Genomic DNA, 23,409 nt, shown 5'->3' with positions numbered 1-23,409 from the left:
GTATTTGGTCTTCATCCACAGTTCCTGGCTCACAGCTCCCAAAACCCTTGGAATTTTCTGCCATGACAATTGGGCTTATGTTAATGAAGGTGACTTTTGGATCCCACCCCAGAGCGGAGGCTGCCTGCCAGGAGAACCAGCTCCGTGATTAGAGGGTTGGAGCTTACAGTTGCACCCCCTGATTTCTGGGGCTGGAGGTTGAAGGTTGAACCGGTTGTCATTGGCCAATGCTTTAGTCAATTATGACTATGCAAGGAAGCCTCTGTAAAAACCCCGAAGGACAGCTTTCTGGCTCTTTTTCCCAGAGCTTCCACGTTGGGGAATCAGATGCGTGCCTCTCTGCTGGGCCCCATGCTTCATGAGAACAGAAGGGACTTGCCCTATGTATCTCTTCATCTGACTGTTGATTCGTACCCCTTGGTATCCTTTTTAAATAAATCAGTAATATAGTGAGCTCAAGGGTTTTCCTGAGTCCTGTGAGCCATTCTAGAAAATTAATGGAACACAAGGAGTGGGTTGTGAGAACCTCCAGCTTATATCCAGTGGATGAGAAAGAAGCACAGGTTAAAACCTGGGTGTTGCACTAGCATCTGAGGTGGAGGATGGTGTTACGGGGCTGAGCCTCTTACCTGTGGAATCTGATTCTGTCTCTCAGCAGATAATGTCAGAGTTGGGTTGCATTCTCAGACACCCTGCTGGCATCTGAGAATTGCTTGTTGGTGTGGGGAAGCCTCCACACAAGTTGAAATTGGGTCTGGGACCCCTTTTTCATCTCCATCCCATCAATCCTCTCACTTTATAGAGGAGGCAACTGAGTCCAAGAAGACCGGGTGACTCTGTTAAGAACACAGAGTGAGTGACCCAGACTCCCAGCCCTTAGTCCATTTCGTTTCTGTCGTCCAGGGCTGCCTCCCAAGCTTTGAAATAAATGTCTGAATGCTTTAAATAGGCATCTGCAATTTATTATTATAGTGGAAACTCTTGAGTCTCCACTGTCCCTCTACGTGATCCTAGCAACAAGCCCAGTGCCAGATGAAATCACACTCCTGACTCTTGGCCAGTGTAGCTCTGAACTGGTTAGATCCCGGATGTCCCCGACCAGAATGGCAACAACTCCAGAAGCTGAACTCCTGGCAGAAGAGTCTTTCCAGGATCTGGGGTGGGAATCTGCATTTCTGGAATTCACGAAGGTGAAAGGGAGAAGAGTGTCCAACATATGTGCCATTTTCAAACCGGATACAGCGCCCTGGTATAGTGGGAATATTCTTAGCCCACTTTGTGGAAATTGCTCACCTCTTTCTTGGCCTTGGACATCAACCCGAGGAGATGGCTGCCCTTAGAAGTAGAGCAGTGAGGAGAGGTTGGGGTCCATGATGGTAGCAAGGGGCCCCAATAAGCAGAACAAACCTCTAGACACAACGCAGAAAATCCTATTAGGATGGAGATGTTGGATGTGGCAGTCATGGAGGAAATGGGCTGGGGTGGAATATAGCTGGGGGCAAAGGGAAACCCCCCTCTGACTGGGAGAAATGGGGGCCACTCCTTACTCCTTTCAGGGAAGTGAAGGTACCCTAAGCTTTCTAAGCTGGGGACGTACCTGGGACTGGTGGTCTCAACGTCAGACTCTTGCACTTCCTGCACTGAACCTTGCTCAGCCCTGTCAGGTTCCCGGATGTGTCCACTTCATTCTAGTTCTCTTGGTACCTGGGATCCCAAAGCACCAGTAGCAGTGCCTGGGAGCAATGTCACATTGGTGGAGATAGCAACACAGGTGTGTCAATGACAAGCAAAAGGATAGATTATCAGGGAGTGGGGAGGAGCCTCTTCCAGGGTTTGAGGTACAGAGTGACCTACTGGTGACAATAGAGGTCATCAATGTTTCCAGCGACCACAAGGAAAATTTGCCAGTTTCCCTACATTCTGTCTGAGGAAGGGAAAGGAGCAGAGCCACTCAGCATTGCCATAGCTTTACTAGAAAATACTTACAATATCACCTAACAGGGATCTGTAAGACTTCGTTAAAGTAAAAAAAAATTAATTCAGTATGTATTACATGGCACACATTATAAGGGCTACATGCTGGAGGATTCAGGTATAAGAAAAGATAACGTTTCTGCCCTTGTGGGGCTTTCAATCCGAGGAGAGACAAAGAGTGAACCATTATTTGTAAGTGCAGCGGGTAGCACAATGGGGAAGCACAATGTACTCCATATACCGTATGTGGACTTAGGGCAGGATCCAGATTAAATGTTATGTTATGCATAAAGTTCTTAGCATGGTCTCTAGCACATAATAAGTGCTCAGTAAATTGTAGCTGTTATTTTTGTTGTTACTGATGGCCTGAAAAACATGCTTCAAGGGGGCAGCACCCTTTTTTGGATTTGTGACTTGGGAAGGAAAGTCTGTGATCCATTCATTCATTCATTTGTTCATTTTATATACTTTTTTTTTTGCTTATATGTTTAAGGGGCTGTACTCAGTGATAGAGATACAACACAAAGAGTCCCTACCCTGAAGGGGCTCCAATTCTAATTCGTTTAATTATAAACAGATAATTTCAAAATGATGCAGTAAGAAACATATTATTTAACACAAAGACCAGTGATTTCAACTCTGCCTCTCAGGGTCCAAAAAGTCTTCACTGAATAAAGGATGGGAGTTTAGTCTAGAAGATTGTTCTCCAGGGTCGCTTGTTTTATTACCAGTTCTTTCCTGGGTGTGGGGAGGTAGGTAAAGTGATTTTTATTTTTGTGTTCTTCTTTCCATATTTGATCTCTCAGTTCAATCACTTGATGAATTGCCAAAAAAAAGAAAAATGTTGGCAAGGGTTCATTGTCAGGCTACCTAATTTAGAAAAAATTCTGAATAGGCATGTTTCTTATACAGGAATTCACTTCCAAAATAACCATAAAATGGTCCATCTCCACAAGGACTAGGGCTCAAAACAAATTGTGATTTGATTAAAGTCTCAAAGAATACTATCTGTGTGTCAAAGAAGGTGGGCCATTTCTGCCTCTGGATCCCTATGACAGTCATCAAATGTTTGCAAGAAAACAAAGCCTGGCCTCACAGAGGCCATTTCCCAAGCTGTCACCCTGAGGCAGCGTCCTGCCCTCTGCATCTCACTGCCCGGGCACCTCAGCATCCTGGCGGCAGAGATTGTCTAAAATGTCTCACAAAGGGGTGAAGGAAAAAAGAATGAACACTTAAAGCAGATTCCAAAGTCCTCCTCAGACAAGGAATGTGATGGTTTTTTTGTCCCTTTAAGCCTGTGTGTGGCCGAGAGATGAAGATCTGTCCCACTCTGCAGCCTCTTCTCTGCCAGGACTTGGGGCCATGTCAAGAGTAAAGGCCAGACTCAGCATGTTGACCAATGATGGCCCAGAGAAGCACGGGGCCATCTGATGCTTCCTGTGGGCGCCTGCGTGGACCCCTCAGGAGAGCAACGGCGGAGCTGAGTCTGCCAGGCCCACGCCCTTGGGGAGCTCTCTCGTCTCTGACCCTGGGGGCCACCCCACACAGCAGAAGGCAAAGTTAGTTCCTGCTAACTCTGACTGGTGCAGCAATCCACTGGAGAAGAGCCCAGCTTGCCTCTTTCTAATTCCTGTTCAGCACGAGCAAGCAAGCTAACACAGCTCTGGCAAAATAGGAAAAGGGGAAGAAAGGAAGATGCGGGGGATCGCTATTCCCAAGCCCTCTCCCTTCCACCCCAGGACCTGTACCTTCAGAGAGGAGGCCTGTTCTAGCAAGAGGAGATGAGATGGGCAATGGTTTTTTGTTTTTTTTGTCGTTGTTGTTTGTTTCAGATCACAAGAAAACTCAGGACGGCTGATCCAACTGTGAAATGTGAATTTCATAAACCAATAAATCTGATTTTTCATATGCCCACACTCCAAGCCAGAGAAAGAAGAATCCAGAAGAATCTGCTCTAGAAAGCCTGTCTCTGCAAAGAAATGCAAAGAATGCTTAAAGAACGCAAGGTTTCCACCATAAGATGCTCTGAAAGTCAGAAGCAGGAAAAGTAAGAGGAAGAAGAAACAACCCTTGGTAAAAATTTGCCTACCTGGACTGCTTCCTTTTTCAGTAAAGCCCTGGATTGTGGTTGCAACCTGAAAAAGTAGTGAGCATTCCCCTCTATTTGTTCCCACCTTTGGCTTAACCGGTCCCGGAGGAGTAAAGGCTCAGAGATAAAAGTACAGGCGAATTCCCTCTGGAAATTCCACACAGAGCAGGAAAAGCTGGTAGATTCCGGAAGGATTTTCATCAAGGTGCTAACTGGGGTTACTTCCAAGTTGTAGGATTTTATGGAGTTTTCCTTTGCTTTTTATATATATTTTTTCTGGATTGTTGGAAATTTTTCTTTATAATAAAGCTGAGCTATGTTATAATCAAGAGTGAAATAAAATATACATATGACTGTGGTTTTCTCCTCTTTCCAGAGACCTCAGTAAAATAAAAACATGGGAATAAAACTCAAGATAATTGAAGGAGACAGTGGAGAAGAGACCCCAACACATTTTCAGAAGAAGTAAAGAGAATAAAAGCCCGCTGATGGATAATCAGATCCCGGAAGCCATTTTCCAGAATGGTGGTGGGGATAGAGGGGTGAGGATACAGAGGAGATAATTCCAGTTGTCTGCAGATGCACTGGCCGTCGGTGGCACCCCACGCTCTCCTCACCCACCCCTGAGTTTGGAGCCTTTGCAGCCAAATTCCAGGCAAAAATCAGAGCTCCCTTTTCTACAGTTGTTGACATCTTCCTGAGAATTAGGGCTTCCAGACCCCCCAGCTTTTGATACTGGAGAGCCTCCCAGCCCAACTCTTCTTTCTGCTCAACCAAAGTGAAGCCTGCCTGTCAGTAAGCCCCATAAAACGGTGGCATGGTGGACATTACCACGGAAGGGTAATGAATGGAATCCATTTAACCTGAGGGCACAGCACATGCTTCCTGACATTGGGCCCATAGTATAATCCTAGCTCAGCTCCTGCCTCAATGTTTATGGAAAGAACTGATTTGATGTATTAACGATTTCAGGTTATATTAAAATAAAGTTTATTGGTTTCCCACCTTGACAATCAGACTAATAGAACACAGAAGACTTAAATTTGGTTATAGGGAAAAAATGTCATATGATCAACCTTGACAGTGTAAAAACAAATTCCAGCTGTCAGAAAATGAGAAGGGTATGAGAAGAAGGGTGGAGCGCTCATATCTTAATCTAATTTAGTTGGGAATCAAGAGGTACTTTCTATGTAAACCAGTGTAGCCATTATGGAAAATAGTATGGCGCTTCCTCAAAAAATTAAAAATTGAACTACCATACGATCCAGCAATCCCACTTCTGGGTATATATCCAAAGAAAATGTAAACAGGATCTCATAGAGATATCTGCTCTCTCATGTTCATTGCAGCATTATTTACAATAGACAAGATAAGGAAACAAGCTAAGTATCCATCAATGGATGAATGGATAAAGAAGATTTGGTGTATATATACCAGAAACAGAATTCTTGGAGTGACAAGAACATTTCAGTACAATATTTTCAGGTGGTTGGGTAGTTTGATGTGCTATGATTTCCAATTTTCACCGCTGAACTTTCAAATCTCATTAAAACAGCTCTTTGTTGCTATTTGCTGAGTTAAATCAGCAGTGATTCAGCAAATAAGCAGACATAACAGGTTTCCTCTTGGCAGGTAGACTCAGGGACCTCCAAAAAACAAGACTGAGAAAGTGATTTCGGACCTAAAGCATTGGGGGCGCCTTTATAAGGATTGTCTTCTGTCAGTCGTAACTGATCTTTACAAGTGAATGACTTTGAAAGAAAAAGAAGGCTCGCTCTTCTCCCCCATGGCTGCAGTGTTTACGCTGGCAGGAGTCTGGGACGGGTGGATTGCTCAGGAGTTTGGAAATGTCTGTTAGTGTCTGATGCAACCTAGTGTCCTGAAGAACATTAATTAAAAAAAAAAAAAAAGTTCTGAACTAGAACGTATCTCTTGTAGATTTAGAGCGACCTTCAATCCCCTAGCTGGCCCTTACCTAAGGCTTTAAAAGTTTTTCTTAGCATCCGGCCGGAAGAATCATGAGGAAATTCTGCGGTGGCTCTACATTTATTGCATGTCTCCTAGGGGCAAGGGACCGTGTTGGTGCTGCTGAGTCAGACAGAGTCCCTCCCTCAAGTGGCTCTCAGTCTAACGACAGAAGTAGGACAGGGCTCTGAAAACTATAATTCAAGGTCCAAAGAAAGAAGGGCCGTGAGAAATACAAGGCAGGGACAAGTCCTGCAAAAAGAGCTAAAGATCAACGTGCTCTTTCTGATGAGACGTGCAGATTTGCAACGAGGAGGTGTCCGAGGACCCCTGTGACAGTGATGGAGGGAGGGCGGGCAGCGCTGGGGTGAGCTGGGAAGACGGTGACTTGTATGAGGGCGCAGGGGGAGACTTACCGTAGGTTTGAGTCACTGTGAAAACAGGAACTGGGACAAAGGACACATCAGAGGCAGATGTAAGGAGAGCCAGACCTTCCCCCTGCCGGCCCCTCAGTGCTGTGGCCCCCCTCCCTGACCTTGACCCCCTGCCTTTAGGCTTCGTGTGCGTCCCGAGGGTTCTCAGGCTCTACTTTGTCAGCGGGGTCCCACTCCTGCCGGTCTTCATCCTTGTCCCCTCTCTGTCTCCCCTCCTGAGAAGCCAGGTCTCCGCCTAGTATGGACTCAATTACTAAATGACCCAAATGACTGAGTTGGTAATGACTGCACAGATTTGCCTCTTAGCAGCCTGTCTCTAAGAGTGCGCCCTGTCACTCCACAGCAGGCCGGCAGAAAGATGTTTGAGGACTCGTAAGGGCAGAAGAGCCCTGAAAAGTCACCAGGTCCAGCCTCCGACCATTTGTATCCTAACTTCTGAAATCGTCCCCGACGGACAGGCAGCCCCCAGCCCCTCCTGCCTGTGGGTGACTCAGAGACCCATCCCATGTGTGTCTTTATTTCGGGTCTCTACCTTGGTAGCGTTCAAGGGGATTAAGGTCTGAGTTAAGGGCACAAAGCCCCTCTTCAGCCCCGGGGCAGCAGAGCAGGGGAGGGAGGGGAGGAGGGTCCCAGCGTCGGGGAGATCTGGCCCAGGAACAGCAAAGAGAACAAGCCACTACTCAGGCGGGCCGGCTGTTTACACCGGGGACGCGGGCCTCACAGCAGCTGCACGGGTCTGTGGCCGCTGACAGGCTGGGGGGACAATGTGGGCATTCATCCCTCCAGCTGCTCCGCTCAGCGTGCGCTCGGGACGCAGAGGGGAGCGAGTGAACGAGAAGGGAAAGCAGAAGGGGAAGGCAGGCGTCCTACTGCAGGACCTCTGTCAGCTCTGAGCTGAGCCATCGGCTGCAGGGGACGGTGCGCTTCTGCTGCCTGACCTGCCAAAATCTATAACGAGGCTAGTTAAACATTCCTAGAATTTCCAAAGAGTCTTCATGATATTTTCCCCCAATGAGCTGCCTGCTAAGAAAGGGTGGACAGAGCCGGTACTCTCAAACCAATTTGGATGCAATTCAACCCTTCCCCACACCCCCTACTGTGAAGATGAGCTAGGTCAGTGATTCTCTCTGATCTCCTGATAAGAGTCCTGGATGGAAAACGAGGAGAACTGGCCTCACCACCGTGACCGTGACCTTGGAGTAGTTATGTAACTGTTCCAGGCTTCTGTTCCAGGCTGCCAGTAAAATGGACATGATAACAGCTGCCCTACCTACTTCACAGGGTCGCCGTAAGGATGAAATGAAAGAACAGCCATAAATCATGTTATGCACGACAGACCAATAAGGCCTCGAGACCAGGGGTGGGCAAGCTTTTCTGCAAAGGACCAGGTAGTAAATTATTTCTGGCTTTGTGTATCACATAAGGTTGCATATTCTTCTTTGTGTGTGTGTGTGTGTGTTTTTAACAACCTTTAAAAATGTAAAAATTATTCTCAGCTCCTGGCCTGCACAAAAAAGCCCTAGTTTGCCAACCTCTGCTCGAGAAAAACCGCAGGAGAGGGCTGGAAGTAGGGTCAGCCCTCCAGTGGTTGTGATAAATCTAAATATAAATAAGTGTTAATAAATAAATAGTATATGGATAGTCTGTGATAAATAAATATACATACCCATGGTATTTTCTAACTTGGGTCCCTATTAGTGAAACAGCTTGAACCCCAGCCCATGGGCCATCTCGTTCAAGAGTTCCTAGACTGTCTTGCCATTTACAGAGCTTACTGTCTAGACTACAGCATCCATGCTGACTTCTTTTCTTTTCTTTTCTTTTAAAAGATTTATTTATTTATTGATTGATTGATTGCTGTGTTGGGTCTTCGTTTCTGTGCTAGGGCTTTCTCTAGTTGCGGCAAGCAGGGGCCACTCTTCATCGCTGTGCGCGGGCCTCTCATTATCGCGGCCTCTCTTGTTGCGGGGCACAGGCTCCAGACGCGCAGGCTCAGCAGTTGTGGCTCACGGGCCTAGTTGCTCCGTGGCATGTGGGATCCTCCCAGGCCAGGGCTCAAACCCGTGTCCCCTGCATTAGCAGGCAGATTCTCAACCACTGCGCCACCAGGGAAGCCCCTCTTTTCTTTTTTAAATTTATTTATTTTATTTATTTATTTTTGGCTGTGTTGGGTCTTTGTTGCTGCGTGCAGGCTTTCTCTAGTTGCAGCGAGCGGGGGCTACTCTTTTTTTTTTTTTTTTTTAAAGTTTATTTATTTATTTTATTTTTGGCTGTGCTGGGTCTTCGGTTCGTGCGAGGGCTTTCTCTAGTTGCGGCAAGTGGGGGCCACTCTTCATCGCGGTGCGGGGACCGCTCTTCATCGCGGTGCGCGGGCCTTTCACTATCGCGGCCCCTCCCGTTGCGGGGCACAGGCTCCAGACGCGCAGGCTCAGTAGTTGTGGCTCACGGGCCCAGCTGCTCCGTGGCATGTGGGATCTTCCCAGACCAGGGCTCGAACCCGTGTGCCCTGCATTAGCAGGCAGATTCTCAACCACTGCGCCACCAGGGAAGCCCGCGGGGGCTACTCTTCGTTGTGGTGCGTGGGCTTCTCATTGTGGTGGCTTCTCTTGTTGCAGAGCACGGGCTCTAGGTGCACGGGCTTCAGTAGTTGTGGCACATGGGCTCAGTAGTTGTGGCTCGCGGCTCTAGAGCGCAGGCTCAGCAGCTGTGGTGCACGGGCTTAGTTGCTCTGCAGCATGTGGGATCTTCCCGGACCAGGGCTTGAACCTGCGTCCCCTGCATTGGCAGGCGGATTCTTAACCACTGCGCCACCAGGGAAGCCCCACGCTGACTTTCTTAGTCATCTTAAATCGGAGGCCAGCCTTCAGCCTCAACTTGGCTTCAGAGCTTCACTGGGTCCCCATATTGATGAGACCTGGGGCAGACCACCCTGCCTTCTTAGCCAGTGCTGCCCGGGCATAACTCCTGTAGGAAGAGTGGGTTAAGACCTTTATTTGGGGACCACTACTGCCCATGTAAGAAGCAGCTCATGTTACCTGTGACAGTTAGCACACAAACAGTACTTTGTTGCAGTGGTTTTTTAAGTTGTGTCATTATTTCTCCCATAATGCCCTAATGCGGTAAGCTGGCTTTGTCACTATCACTACGAAGAGGGGAATATTGAAATGCAGTACTCAAGACACTAGCGTCAACCTTCATGATTGTGTGGGGCAGTGGTTTCTGGTTCTTTCTGTCTCTGATGAAGAGTCATGTCCCTGCTTCCCCTGGTATGTCCCTTTTTTCTTTCCTTGTCCTCACTCGTTGTTTGAAGATATTAGAAGAGCCTCAGAATGAAGCCCGGATGAAAATAGCAGAGAGAAAAGGGTGTTTGTTTCATTCTCTTCCCTTCCAAAGGATTTCCCAAGAGAAGTGGCAGATCAGTGCCATGATCTAGACTAGAATAATGAAAGCAGCCAGATTCAGATATAAGCATGCAGGAGGCAGTGCTGACCTAATAAATCTTGCTTTTGTTGGTACTGTGTGGAAATACGATGAAATAAACACAACACTTTAGGACCAGGTTCTTAGATAGCAACCGCCTCGTACCTTCTTTTGACAGGACTGTGTCAGCCAGAAAGGGTGGGAGCTTTCCAGGAAGATGGCCGGTGTTCAGAGCTGAGACCAGCACAGTAGTCTCTTGACTCTGGGCCAGCCCATTGTCTGCTACATCCTGCTGTTTCCCAGGGTGTCAGCTGCCCCAATGGCCACATCCCTGCAGGGCTACGCTTCATGTTTGTCATTGCATTGTTGTGATCTTGAGAAGTCTTTTCTCAGTTTAGATAAAGAGCTCTATCATTTCTAATTGGATGCAATGTTTTCCCTCTGAATGATTATTTCATTCTGTTAGTGCATAGGGCTAAAACTCCACACTACTGTTCCAGCACTGCATAGAGTAAAGCTCTATTCTGCAGAGGAAAGTTCTAGTCTTTGAACCCAGACCACCTCAAACATGGACCAAGGATCTTAACGTATGTATCAATGGCCTGGCCCCGGTCACAGGAGGGAAATTGTGGATGGCTCAGGGTAAGTCTAACATCCTCCTGGGAAAAACAACCCAAAGGACCCATTGTAGAGAAGGTGGCCATCTGTGTCATTTTCACAAATGAAGGAAAATACTTTAGACATAAAAACCTAGCCAAGGACAGTGCATGGCGACCATTCGGCCCACAATGCAGGTTGATTAAATGAATGAAAACTCTTCTAAGGAGATTTTTATGGTAAAGCTTCTTAGGAGAGGAATTGGACATACTAATGACCCTAACAGAGGAAAGCTTATCTGGGAACACTGTATAAACATCAGTTTCTTAGTAAGAGTGTAATAAAGAGAGAAGGTAGATGGTAGTGTCTGCCACCCAGAAAACTGGGGAGACAAAGAAATAAAAAATTCTTACTCTCCAATTTCAGTTTCATTTACGCTACATGCATCTGTCATTGTGTTATATTCCAAGACTTTGGTTTTTACTAAAGTTTGGGTTGATCAACTCCTGAGAGTGTACGAGAGACATGTCCGAATCTCATCACGAAGCCTTCCCAATAACCATTAATCCCGGACGAGGAGTGTGAGTCCTCGTTAGCTTCCATCCTAACACTGGACATTCTTGAACTTGCCTTTAGACTTTGGGGAGGGGCGCATCCTGCTGTCCGGCGGCTGTGGCCCTTGCTGTAGGACCTCCCAAGTAGCCCAGGCCACCAGCTTCATAGACACCCTGAGAAGGGACAGACATCTATGGTGGCACATTCAGGGGAGGGAAGGTGTGCCAGAGCTGCCCTGAGGAACTGCTGATTTTATTCTTTCTGCTTCATATTTCCCATATTCTGCCATTCCTCTGGGGAAAACAGGTAAAAACACATTTAGAGGAGAATGTAGTTTGTCAAAACATCCCATGACTCCCACTAACTTCAGGATAAAATCCAAACTTATTGGTATGGCAGACAAGGTCCTCCATGATTTGACCTCAGCCTTCCTTTCTAATCCTCATCCTCTGTCACTCCCCATGTACTCCACCGGCCTCTGTGAACTACTTGTCCCTTCTCAAATGTACCATATTCTTTTATTACCTTTGTGCCTTTTGCCTATGCTATGCTCTGTGCCTAGAAGGCCCTTTTTCTTTTTTGTGATTTGGTGAACTCCTACTCATCCTTCAAGACCCAACTCACATAGTCCTCGCGAAGCCTTTCCTGACTCTCGCAGGCAAAGTTATTTCTTTTCTCTATTCTCCCTTAAGGTTTTGTGCAAACATCTCTGACGATACATAAGTTTCTCCAAGAGTTATTTATTTATGGGTTTATCTTCTCCACTCACCTGTAAGCTCCTGATCTATTGGGGCTGTAACTACTTATTATCCCCTGAGCCTAGCCCCATGCCTGGCCATATTAGTCACTAAGAAATGTTGAGTGAATGAATGAATGACCTGGAACTAGGTCTTAGAAGGCTCTGATGACCCAACATAATGATTCAATCTCAGCCATTGTCAGTGGTGTCCAAAACGATCCATTGGAGTACAGGGAGAAAATATTAGAGCTGCTATTTATATTTATGTTTGCCAAAGATTAACAATGAAAGTAAGCTTTCCTAATATTTTATATGAATCCATAGTAGCACATTGATATATACGTTAAGAATAAGGGTATGCATTTAAAACACTGTAGGCCACTGTTACATATAATGGGAAGAGTCTGAAAAATTCTGAACAGGGAAAAACCATGAAAAAAGTGAGTGTGTAGGAGAATTGATCTTGTAGACTGGAGTGAGGGAGGACATGAATCGGTATGGGAAACACGACAATGGTCCACGCACAAGAGATCAGAGACAAGACAAGTATAGGGGCCATAGGAATGGAGCGGGGGGAGGAAGATCTACTAAAAAATTCTTTCGTTATCATTATCTTCATTATTATCAGCAGGACAAAGTTTCATATTGGTCAATGATAAGCAGAATGTGTCAGAGACCCTAAAATGCAGTCAGAACCTGGGGGAGCAGACAGAACTCCAAAGTGAAGGTAGAATACTTTGCCCAGGCTTGGGTTCTTCTAAGTGACACTTTAAAATTTTTTTCTCCACTTGTTGGAAGGGGCAGCAAATAGGGGTCACCCATCCGGCCTGCTCAGTCCCCAACGTGGCTTCTTAATAAAGCCTATTTATAGCCCCAGGTTTCAGCAACATTGTGAAATTGCTGTGTGGGAGGGGAGGATGGCGGGTCTGGGCCCTGGCTGGGTGAGTGACCGTCTCCTGGCTGCTTCCTGTTGGCTTAGGAAAGAACGGAGGAAGGTGGATTTGTTTGTCAGTTGAGCAAGCAGCCGTTGCCTGGCCTATGCCTGACTCTGTCCCTTTAAATATTAACCATCTCTTAAAACATTTGCGTTTTGTGCCCAAGGCCAGGGGGGCCCCCAAGAGAAAGGAGAGGAGGAAGGGATAAGAGAAAAGAGAGAAGGGTTTGCTACATCAACAATTTATTCATTCCACAAACAGTAGTGGAGCGTCCACGGTGACCCGTGCACCACCCAGGGTTGGAGAGCTGAGTAGAACCTGCTGTCCATCCTAGAGACTCACAGTCTAGCAGAGGAGGCAGATGAGTTAACACAAGACAACGGGGAAAGGCTAAGCCCTGGACTGCTCTGTACCTTCTCAGCATCTCCATTTACCAAAGAAGGTTCCATAGGAGAGATGGAGGAAAAGATCGGAGATCTGAAAGTTTCCAGGGTCTGGGTCCCCAGGGCAGTGATTTTCAAACTTTAGCAAGCAAAAAGTGAGCTGGAAGCGCTGTGGAAAATGCAGCTCCCAGCTCAGCAGGACTGTGTCAGTGGGTCTGGAGCGGGGCCCAGGGCTCTGCATTGGTCCAGCTCTCCAAGCGAATTCAGATTGAGGTGGCCCGTGACCACAGCGGCGTGCTGCCCTTCCAAGCAAAAGTCTGGGCCTGGAGCTGCGGGCCTTGGGGCGAGTCCACCAGAGGCTGATGGAAGAAACTGAGAGAAAGGAAAGGGAGCATTAGAGACGGTTAAGGGCAGAAAATGGAAAAAGAAAAAATCTAGTTTTCGAGAGAGAAAAGGAATGTCTCTCTAAAGAGAAGTGAGCGAATATTACCAGGGGCCCTGGGACTGCTCAGTTGACTAGTGTCCATGTGTTAGCCATGATTTTAAGAAAGCACAAAGCAATGCCTTGGGCATCAATAGCACCTGTGGGACCCTGCTTTTCCTTTGTTACATCTCTCATCTTTCTTCCAGATCTGTCCACGGCCACGCTTTGCTCATCTGCAGGCACTGAGGCTGAATAAAGCCGTGGGCTATGGGAAGGGTGACCATCCTGGAGGAGGTGCACTGACTTGACGCTGTGTTCAGTGACTTGCCCGGTTCTTGGCAGCTCTGTGTCGCTGCGCCCTCACCCTCCACAGCCCCCAGGCTAGTCTACCCCAGAGCGGTGTCCGGCTCGCTGCCTGAGGAGGCCACAGCGGACCAAGCTGCAAGGAGACTGAGCGCTGACGGCCACGAGCAGTTTCCACCAGTGGGCTGCAGGTCTTACTCCTCGTGCTGATTGCAACAAGAGTGTTTTCTTTCTGAATCTAGTTTTAGGCCCAAAGCGGAGCCCCTGGGGTATGGTTGGTGTGACCCTAGCACCATTTGGTTCTTCCTTGGCTCCAGGTGTGATGCTTCTGTTTATCGTGGCACAGTCCCTAAAGCAAACTTTCCCCACTTCTCTCCAAATGGACGTCTCTTCCTTCATTCTTTAAGCTCCTGCTCTAGTATTATCTTCCTTGTGACTCTTCCTTAACTATCCCCTTTCCCAGTGGGAGGCCCTATCATTATGGACTCTTTGTTCCCGAGTCGCCCCACTCGTCCGACTACAAGCTCCGGGGATCTTTCTCCTGGGAGTCACTAGAGTGTAATGGTTAGGAGCTCTGGCTGACCTGAGTCAGAAACTCAGCGCCGCCACCTGCCAGCTCTGGGACCTCAGGCAAGTTATTTCCCTGTCCTAAGTTTCAGTTTCCTTACCTGTAAAATGGGCAAACAGTCATACTTAGGATTAAGGTTAAATGAGCTAGTTCTTAGCCCGGCGCCTGCAACATGGTAGCCCTCCATAAATGTTTGCTCTTCTCATTATTCATATGTACATCCTTACTTTTACCCTAATCCCCATGGACTTAGTACAGAGCAGATGCTCAGTGATGTTTATTGAATTCACAGTTAAGACATGTAAACTTCTCACTGGATCGGTTCATTAATACATTTTAAGAAGGAGTGGATAACTCAGTATTTTCCTTTATTTCATCAGTATCTTATGGTGTTTCCTCTATTCGAGGATTTCTTTAGAGTGGAATTAATCCGAATAAGTTCAGGCAGCCTCTTCTTAATCACTCTTCTTTTCGTGTCCATTGATTCAGCGTGTTTTTCTCACTTCAGTCCCCACCCTCATATTTGCTGTCCTGCTTCTGGAGGAATAAATCAGGACATGGTGGTCATTTAAAAGCACTTTAAACTGCATCTAAGTTCTCTAGAGGAAAAGAGCTATAGAATTCTACTAAGTCTGTTAGAAAGTTTGAATTCCGCTTCTCCCACTGTCCCTTTCCATCTTGTGAAATGAAATGGGAAGAACTAAGTAAACTCCAAAGTCCCTTTTAGTTGCAATAGTCTGTGACTTTTAGGCTCAGAAAGGTAAAGTGACTTCTATAAACAAACATAATTTAACGACTAGTTCTGACTCCCTCATATGGATAATCTCAGAAAGAAAATAGGTGCAACCTCTACTACTTGCCCTGTTTGCTGGGCATCTTTCCTACTTGCCTGGAGTCACTAGAGGCTGTTGGCACTGCTGAGCTAAATGTCCGGATGTTTGGTTTAAGTCCCTTTGAGTTCAGGGATTCTGAGGAAAGATAACAAGGGTGGACTGAGCTTAGAACGAACTAAGCTCTTCTTAGTGATCTTAATCAAATAATCGAAGGTTAACTATGAAGAGGAAACATCATAAAAGTAAGGGAAAAACTGGTAACAAATAATTTATGAGTTTTCCTTCCCCTCCAGGAGAAGCTGAGCACAAGCCTTATCTATGCCAGGGAGGCCGAAGATGGGGAGTTTGCCCAGCCTGACCCCCAGCCGGGAGGTCTCGGAGTCAAGGAGTCCCTCGCAGTGCAGGAGGATCCCCCTTTACCCTCGCAGGGGGCCAGGGGACGGTCCTTTGCCCTGTCTCTTCCTCCCTTTCTTATTCAGCGTGGCTCACTTTGAATGCAGTCCTGGGCCACTGTTTCTCATCCTCGTTTAATCCATTCTCTTTTTGAAAAGCATCTTTTAAAAATCTCGTATATGCCTCTTTCCCCAGAGATGGTGATAAGCACCCACTGGGCCCAGGCCTGTCCCTTCCCTCACTTAGTGAGGCCAGTGCCAGCTCTGGCGCCTCCCTCTTGCCACTCTCCATTAACTGCTGGTGATTGGTGATGGGTACGCTTTTTAAAAATTTTTTTTTATTTTTGGCTGTGTTGGGTCTTCGTTTCTGTGCGAGGGCTTTCTCTAGTTGCGGCGAGCGGGGCCCACTCTTCATCGCGGTGCACGGGCCTCTCGTTGTGGAGCACAGGCTCCAGATGCGCAGGCTCAGTAGTTGTGGCTCATGGGCCCAGTTGCTCCACGACATGTGGGATCTTCCCAGACCAGGGCTCGAACCCGTGTCCCCCGCATTAGCAGGCAGATTCTCAACCACTGCGCCACCAGGGAAGCCCTGGTACTCTTTTTTATCTCAACACAAACCCAGAGATTCTTCTGTCAAAGACAGTGCCTAACTGAGTCATCCATTCAGTGAAAGTCTCTTAAGCATCGTCTATGTGCCATTAGGCACTGCACGAGGCCCAGGGCATGCCATGATGGATGAAACATAGGCCCTGCTTTCCAGAAGCTCCAGAAGACACACAAACAATTCCAAAAGGATCGGTGCTATCTAGAACTAAGAGGACTGGGGGACCCAGAGGAAGGAGTGACTAGCTCTGCCTTGGGGCTGGCAAGGTTTTGCGGGCGGAGAAAGGAAAGGACAGCCAGGAACAGAACACAGAGTGAGTGTGTTGAGATGCAGGGTTTGGAGGAAGCAAGGCCTATTCAGGAAGTGGCTGGTGGTTGGGGGGAGCGGGAACGCAGTGCATGGGGTGGGAAAGTGATTGGAGATGAAGTTGGAAAGCCGGGTCGCTGTCAAATGTGAGGAGAAGCTAAGGTACTTGGACTTGATCCTGTTGGCAACAGTATCATTATCAGATAACTCAGCAAGGAACTGAAAAATAATATGAGTCTCAGGTTTTCCAATATAAAGTTACCTGTTCAGCCAGCATCCTTGTCAAGTAATTAGAGGTTAAACTTGACAAGGGATCAGTGGGGGAGGAACCTCTGAGGCAGCCGTGAGTGTAGTCTTGACCGGTGGAAGCTGCGGTAGAAAGTGGGGATATAGTTACCCTAAATCTTCAGCTTTCTGATTTAACTCCTCCGCAAACCAGACTTGTTTTGCTGCACTCCTAGAAGGGAATCAGCTCAGCTTCCCACATGCCGTCACTGTATTACAGTGAGAGATCATAAGTAATCAGATTTCTGTCAAAGTGCTTTGTAACACAGGATGTTCTACAAATACATTGGTAATTAGTACCGCAGTTTCCCGGGGGGATGCTCAGAATTTCCAGCCGGGATACATCCCTACTCAGATAAGCTCCTTGGAGACAGTTGTGCCCTTCAAATTTAACAGGCAGCTTTAAAGCGGAAACACATGACAGTGAGAGGGGATGGACACAGCCAATCAGATGGGCCAAATCAAATTTGGTGGCCATGAATATTAGTGTTCTTGTTGTTCAGAATAATAAGCATAAGGCAGCGAAGATAAAGCATGTTTTGTAGATCTCTAGCTTTTCGGCGTGTTTTGGGGGTTAATTAAACTGGGTTTTTTAACAGCAGAACTTCTCAGAGCCTTGAATATGCTCATGAGCATGTGAATGCAAAGGAGGTTTTAGACACAGGGTGTCTCAGGTTCATTTGACCACCAAACCCCCTCCTATTTCCTGGTCCACACTGCCTGGAGGCCCTCCAAGACCCTCAAGAGATATTAGAGTCCACTCTCTGGCCACACGGTATTTTAAGAGGAAGATGCCCATTTCCAGGGGAAGCTGGAGGTGACCTGTGGGGCGGGATTCGTGGCAGAAGCCGCAGCAGAAGCCCAGCCACCGAAGGCCGTGAATGCTGCTCTCTGCTGTAGCCTTGGGGGCTGACCTGAGAGGCTTCCCCTCCTGTTCTTGGCCAAGAACTGCCCTGCTCTCCATCGGCCTCACCGCACGTGACCTTCTCCTTGTTACCGGCGCTGGCTGGTAGCCTCATCCCTAACTCCTGACTATTCGTGTTCCTTGCTATTTTTAGCCCTGGCCCAGAGCTTGTTACAAGAACTCAGCAAGCAGGGCCCAAGGCTACATCATGAATATTCTCTCATTGCTGTAACATTGGCTTATGAAATGTGACTATCTTTCCTCACAATTTTAAGTTATATTTGGTTCTTTTTTGGGGGAGCAGGGGGTCTTTTAGGACTCCTTTTGTTCTACATTCTACCTCGCACAGTTAGTAATTAATTTTTTGGTTTTGCATGTGTTCTCCAGGGTTTGATCTGTTTTCTGATCTTTGTGTATTGTCTTGTTTTCATCTCTGACGCTTTGGTTTTCTTTACTTGGGGGCAAGAAGAGAACACAATTTGGTTTTGCTTTCATGTTTAGTGTTAATAACGTGATTTTTTTGAGCATGATGTTGTCAGAATTGCGTGCGCAAAGTGACCTTCTCCAGGGGTCGTGGTGGGGACAGCTGCATTGAGCAGGACCCGTCGTCCCCTTTTTATTAGGAGGAACTTTTTATTAGGAGGAACTGTACTCTCCTGATTTGGCCCTTCGGGGTCGTCATCCGTGGGTCTCTGCCCCTCTAAAGATACTCCTGGGTTCTCTTTTCGAAGCAAAGCTGATTTCTGAAACCTCATGATCCATTTCAAAAATTAAACCAGCCCCTCCATTTGAATAAGAAACTGTCCACCAGCTTCAAGCTTTACCTTAATCAGTATTAGTTTTATTCAAGTTGAAAATGTCCTCCCGGGGTGTTTCCTGGTTGCCTAGTGGTTAGGATTCCACGCTTTCACTGTGGAGGCCAGGGTTCGATCCCTGGTCGGGGAACCATCCCACATGCCTCGTGGCGCGGCCAAAATACAAAATAATAATAATAAAATTTTAAAAATTAAAAAATAAAAATAAATAAATAAAACCAAAAAAATGTCCTCCCGGTGCCTTCTCCTTCCACTAAAATTCTTGATTCCTTTTAGAGCCTCATTTTACTCAAAATAATAACAATTTCTTCCATTCTCTTATGCTCTAGGCCTATATTTCTATCTGTTTATGGAAAAAACCTCTCTCTGGAGGGCTTATGAGCTTGTCAAATTCAGCCTGTCCCGAGATCAAGTGCACTACCTTCCTCACCCTGCCCCGGCCTCGCTGTTCTTATGCATCTGACAGCCTCTGTGCAGACGAACAAGCTTAGATTTCCCAGGCCTCATGGCATCTTCCGTCTTCCCCATTCCGTCCATCTAATCTGATCTAATTCGTATTTTTTTCAGTTCCGAATCAGTAATTCCTGTTGCGTGCATCTCCTTCTCTTCCTCCTTTCTGTCGTTGCCAGTTCTTTTCCGAACAGCTCAGGAACCTCCTTGGTGATCGTTTATGAGAACTGCCCCTCCTCTGAATCCATCCTCTATTCTGCAGCACGAAAGGCTTAGTCAGCAATGAATACTCCCCGCCCCGCCTAGAGCCCTCGGCCAGGACGTGGCATCAGGTCCTCAGGGCAGATTGAGGAGCAGCGGGGGCAGCTCGCGCCTTTGGGAGAACGGTTGTTGGTCACTGTGGGACTGAACCAAGTTACTCTAACTGCTCCTTCACCAGCTCACCCCAAACTACAGGGGCCTTCAACCAAGGACACGTGTTCCTGTGGATCTGGGAGTCCCTCCAGGCTCTCTCTCTGGGCTGGTTTCCCCACCTTATATTCTATGCTTCATACCAAGATCTTCCTGCTCGCCTATCCTCCAACTAGTCGTGGCCCAGTAGGACTCCCTGATGAGTTTTGGAGGCTGATTTTTGCCTCACCCCAAATATCATGGTCTACTAGCCACAGGCAAGCCCTCCGCTTCCCAGTGGCTGGGATGCTGCAGACCAGCCGCGGTCCAGCACCGTGGCCTTCCAGGGGGTCCAGATGGGACTTCCAGTGACAGTGCCTGACACCGTTAGGTTTGAGAGATGAAGTAACCTTTTGGAATCCATAACAAAGATTTCTAGTTTGTTCATTCATTGATTAATTTAACAGGTGTTTGTATAGAGAGTCTACCAAGTGCCAGATACATTACATAGTGTTGAGGATACAGCACTGAGGGTGCCAGACTAGGTCCCTGCTCATGGAGTCTCTATTCTGGTGCTGGAGGGACAGAGAAATAGATGTGTCAGCTCATACACGGCATCAGTAATTGTCAGTGGTTCCCAAAATCTGAAGACAAGCTGTACAATATGTAAGTGACTGAGTGGGAAGGACTATTCTAGACAAGATCCCCAAGGAATTAACCTCTGAGAATTGACATTTAAGCAAGATCTGAATGCTAAGAAGGAGCCGACACGCCAGTTTGGGTGGGCAGAGTGTCCTAGAGACGGGGGCCAGCAGAAGTGCAAAGTGGGAATGAACCTGGAAGAGTCTGAAGAACAGAAAGGAGAACAGTGTGGCCGGGCTTGAGGAGCAAAGAGGTGAGGGAGGGGAGTTGGAGTCAAACGGGAAGACACAGACCGTGGAGTGTGAGGCCTTGGTACGCCTGCCTAGATGTTTGCATTATTCTATGAGAGCAAAGGGGAGTTATGCTCTGCACACCCAGAAAAGGGGTGATACTAGAGACCACGGTGCCTGAGCATCTGCGAAGTTTCCTGCTGATGACACAGGGAGTGGAGACTCCCAAGGGAGTGCCACATTTCTTAGACGTCCACAGCCGGGGATGATATCTTGATGGGACACCTGGCTTCTGGGGCTGGTGATGAGTTCAAAGATGAAGAAGACCAAATGGACTGAGGAGGGAGCAAGCAGAGACCTACTGTTCTTTCAGTAAAGTTCCTGGAGGAAAGGGGGGTGGGGAGGTAGAGAGAGGGTCCTGAGATTCAGGCAGGCTGCAGATGCGAGCTCTAAGGCTAACGCCCCAAGACAGATGCAGGGTTATGGGTTGCAACAGGGAAGCCATGTTGGAGAAGCAAAACTACTCACACGTAAGCCTGGCTGGCCCTGCACATACCCTACTATTCATTCTCAGCTCTGCTCTCCTGCACAGTGGACACCCTGAACCAACACACACAAGTCTGCAAAAATACATGCAAAAATGGCACTCTGATATTTATGCAGGAGTGTCCAATGTGCTAATAGTATAAATTCCAACTCCAGGCAAAATGACCTCCTTGACCTTTTTAATGCCCTAATCAACAGATCTCCCTTGAGGAGGGCCTCCTTCTTTCATGATTGTCCTTTTTCTTGGATAGTTGTTTTACCTTTACTAATATGCAATGGTTAAAAAAAACAGAAAAAGAAAAAGAAAAAAAGCAACCCTACTAAATAGAGGGCACTTTGAAAGTGCAAGGACCACTCCGTTCTCTGACGAGCCCTGCAGCCCTGGCCAACAGTGAGGCTTTGGGATAAAGTTAGGCCTGTATGAAGGATGAATGGGCCCAGTCTGTCTCCTGCAGAGCTCTGCTGTGCGGATGGGGCCAGAGTCGTCACTTGGCTCATAAGCTTTAATAGAGCGTCTTTCATTCAAAGATCCCAGGACACTTCACAGCTGCTAAAATGATCCTAAGCAAATATTTGTAGCCACACAGTACAGGTGGGTCTACGGAGGCACCGAGAAGAAAAAAGAACTGACCAAAGACCCCAAGAGTCAGCTGCAGAGGCAGGACCAGAATCCAGGACCTGAGCCAATTCAGAGCTCTTGTCTGCAGGACCAGGCCTGGAAAGGACCGTTGGGACTTTGTGACTGAGATGAGACATGATCAAACAAATTTGAGATCCACAGTAACAGATGTGAGCCCGCTTCATCCTAATCCTATGCTGTTCAGGCACATGTGCGTGGTGATTTGGTGACGTGCCGCTCTAAGTGGTTGGGAGCTTTAATAATTAAAGCCCTCTAATTAGATAGACAGCGTCTGTCAGAGTGAGCACGTGCAGTAGAGTGTGTTCTGTGTTCCTGACAAATTCACATTATAGCTTCAATTATACTCATTTCCTGTGTGCTGGGGCCAAAAAGGCCAATGTACAAAAGCAACCACATGGCCATATTGCCAAGATAAGGGCAGACACGATACAATCCACCTACGTAGGCTGCAGGCTGGGGTCCGAGTCAGGGGGCAGAGTGAAGATGGAGTGCTATGGTCTGAACGTTTGAGTCCACCCCACATTCATATGTTGAAATTCTAACCCCTAAAGCTGATAGTATTAGTAGGTGGGGTTTAGTAGGAGGTGATTAGGTCCTGAGGGTGGAGCCCTCATGAGTGGGATTAGTGCCCTTATAAGAGACCCCAGGGAGCTCCCTTGCTCCTTCTGCCATGTGAAGACACAACAGGAAGTCTGTGACCTGGAAGAGGGCCCTCACCCAACATGCTGGCACCATGACCTTGGACTTCCAGCCTCCAGAACTGTGAGCAAGAAATTTCTGCCATTTATAAGCCACCCAGTCGGTGGTATTTTGTTATAGACACCCGAACAGACTAAGACAAAGAGTGCACTTTGATAGAGTCCTTCAGGATGGATGCTGCCCCATTCTTGCCACTGCTGACCTAAAGACAAAGTTGAGCTGTGACCTAGGGTAGTCGGGTCTCCTTCTCTGCATTGGCTGAGCTGGAATCGATTAGCTGAATGACAGACAAGGCAGGAAGGATTCGGTAGGAAGGATGGGAAAGAGAGAAAAGAACAAGGTATCCAAGACTCATGGTGGGGTGCCACCAATGGTACTCCTCACTCCATTTGCTCCACAGAGACTGGTTTGTCTTGGGGCTTCTCCCAAGGGTCAGATCTCGTTCAAGACTTCCCTGGATAACAGGGACTTGGTGGAGCTCCAGAACCCATAGGCAACCTCCAACATGGCCATGCGAGGTCAGGGGCCATTTTGGTACCGAATGGTGGTTACGAATTCAAACTCAAGACTCCTCCATTACTAGCTGTGGGATCTCAGGCAAGTCACATCATCTTTTTGTGCCTCATTTTTCTGGGCACAAATAGTATGTGCTTGCCAGGATTCTGAAGGAAGAGGTTGGTAGAGTGAAGCACTTAGAACAGAGCTTGGTCTGCAGTAAGAACCCAACAAATGTCTGCCACTGTTGTTACTGTGATGTAGCAAACTCAGGGTACTCCAGAACCTATTAGATTTCTGGTTTCTCTTCAATGCAGATCCAATTCACTCTTGGGTCCAATTTAACTTACAAGTTACACGTATGACTTAATTTCCAAATTAAAGGGCTTTAGCCAAAAGACCACATTTATTGGCAGGTGTTGAATGTAGATTAGCTGAAGCTCATACACAAACACAACACACAAAATCTCATATATATGTATATACCTGTATCTCATATCTCATACATATTTCGTAGATATAAATAACATCTATGTATATATACACACACATAATCTCTGGGACCGTGGGTCTAACCTGCTCACACTCCCTATGGATATTTTTCTTGGGCTGTTCTTCCTTGGGCTCTTTCTTGGGTTGTCTGGGCTGAGCTGAGTCGTCCCTTCATCACTGATGTTTTGCTGAGCGTCAGCCAAGGCTGGCCCTGGGTAAAACTGAGAGGCCAAATTTGCTTACACAGAGCTGCTCTGCTCTGGCGCCCACCTTCCCAGGCCCACCCAGGATCTATGACCC

At 47.3% G+C, this 23,409-nt stretch overlaps 1 long non-coding RNA gene across 1 annotated transcript in view; it reads right to left on the bottom strand.

Moving 5' to 3' along the window:
* Nucleotides 1–22,362, bottom strand: part of LOC309619671 — a 38,377-nt gene extending 16,015 nt beyond the window's left edge. The window contains exons 1-2 of the long non-coding RNA XR_014239138.1: nt 8,569–22,362; nt 7,560–8,259 (exon numbers count right to left, since the gene is read on the bottom strand). This is a non-coding gene — a long non-coding RNA (uncharacterized lncRNA). The remainder of the gene's footprint in view (nt 1–7,559; nt 8,260–8,568) is intronic.
* Between the last annotated feature and the right edge of the window lie 1,047 nt (nt 22,363–23,409).

This window comes from Balaenoptera borealis, assembly GCF_965194805.1.
Source record: "Balaenoptera borealis genome assembly, chromosome: 21".
In the NCBI taxonomy this organism is placed as follows: domain Eukaryota; kingdom Metazoa; phylum Chordata; class Mammalia; order Artiodactyla; family Balaenopteridae; genus Balaenoptera; species Balaenoptera borealis.
This window is presented reverse-complemented; position numbering and strand designations above follow the sequence as displayed.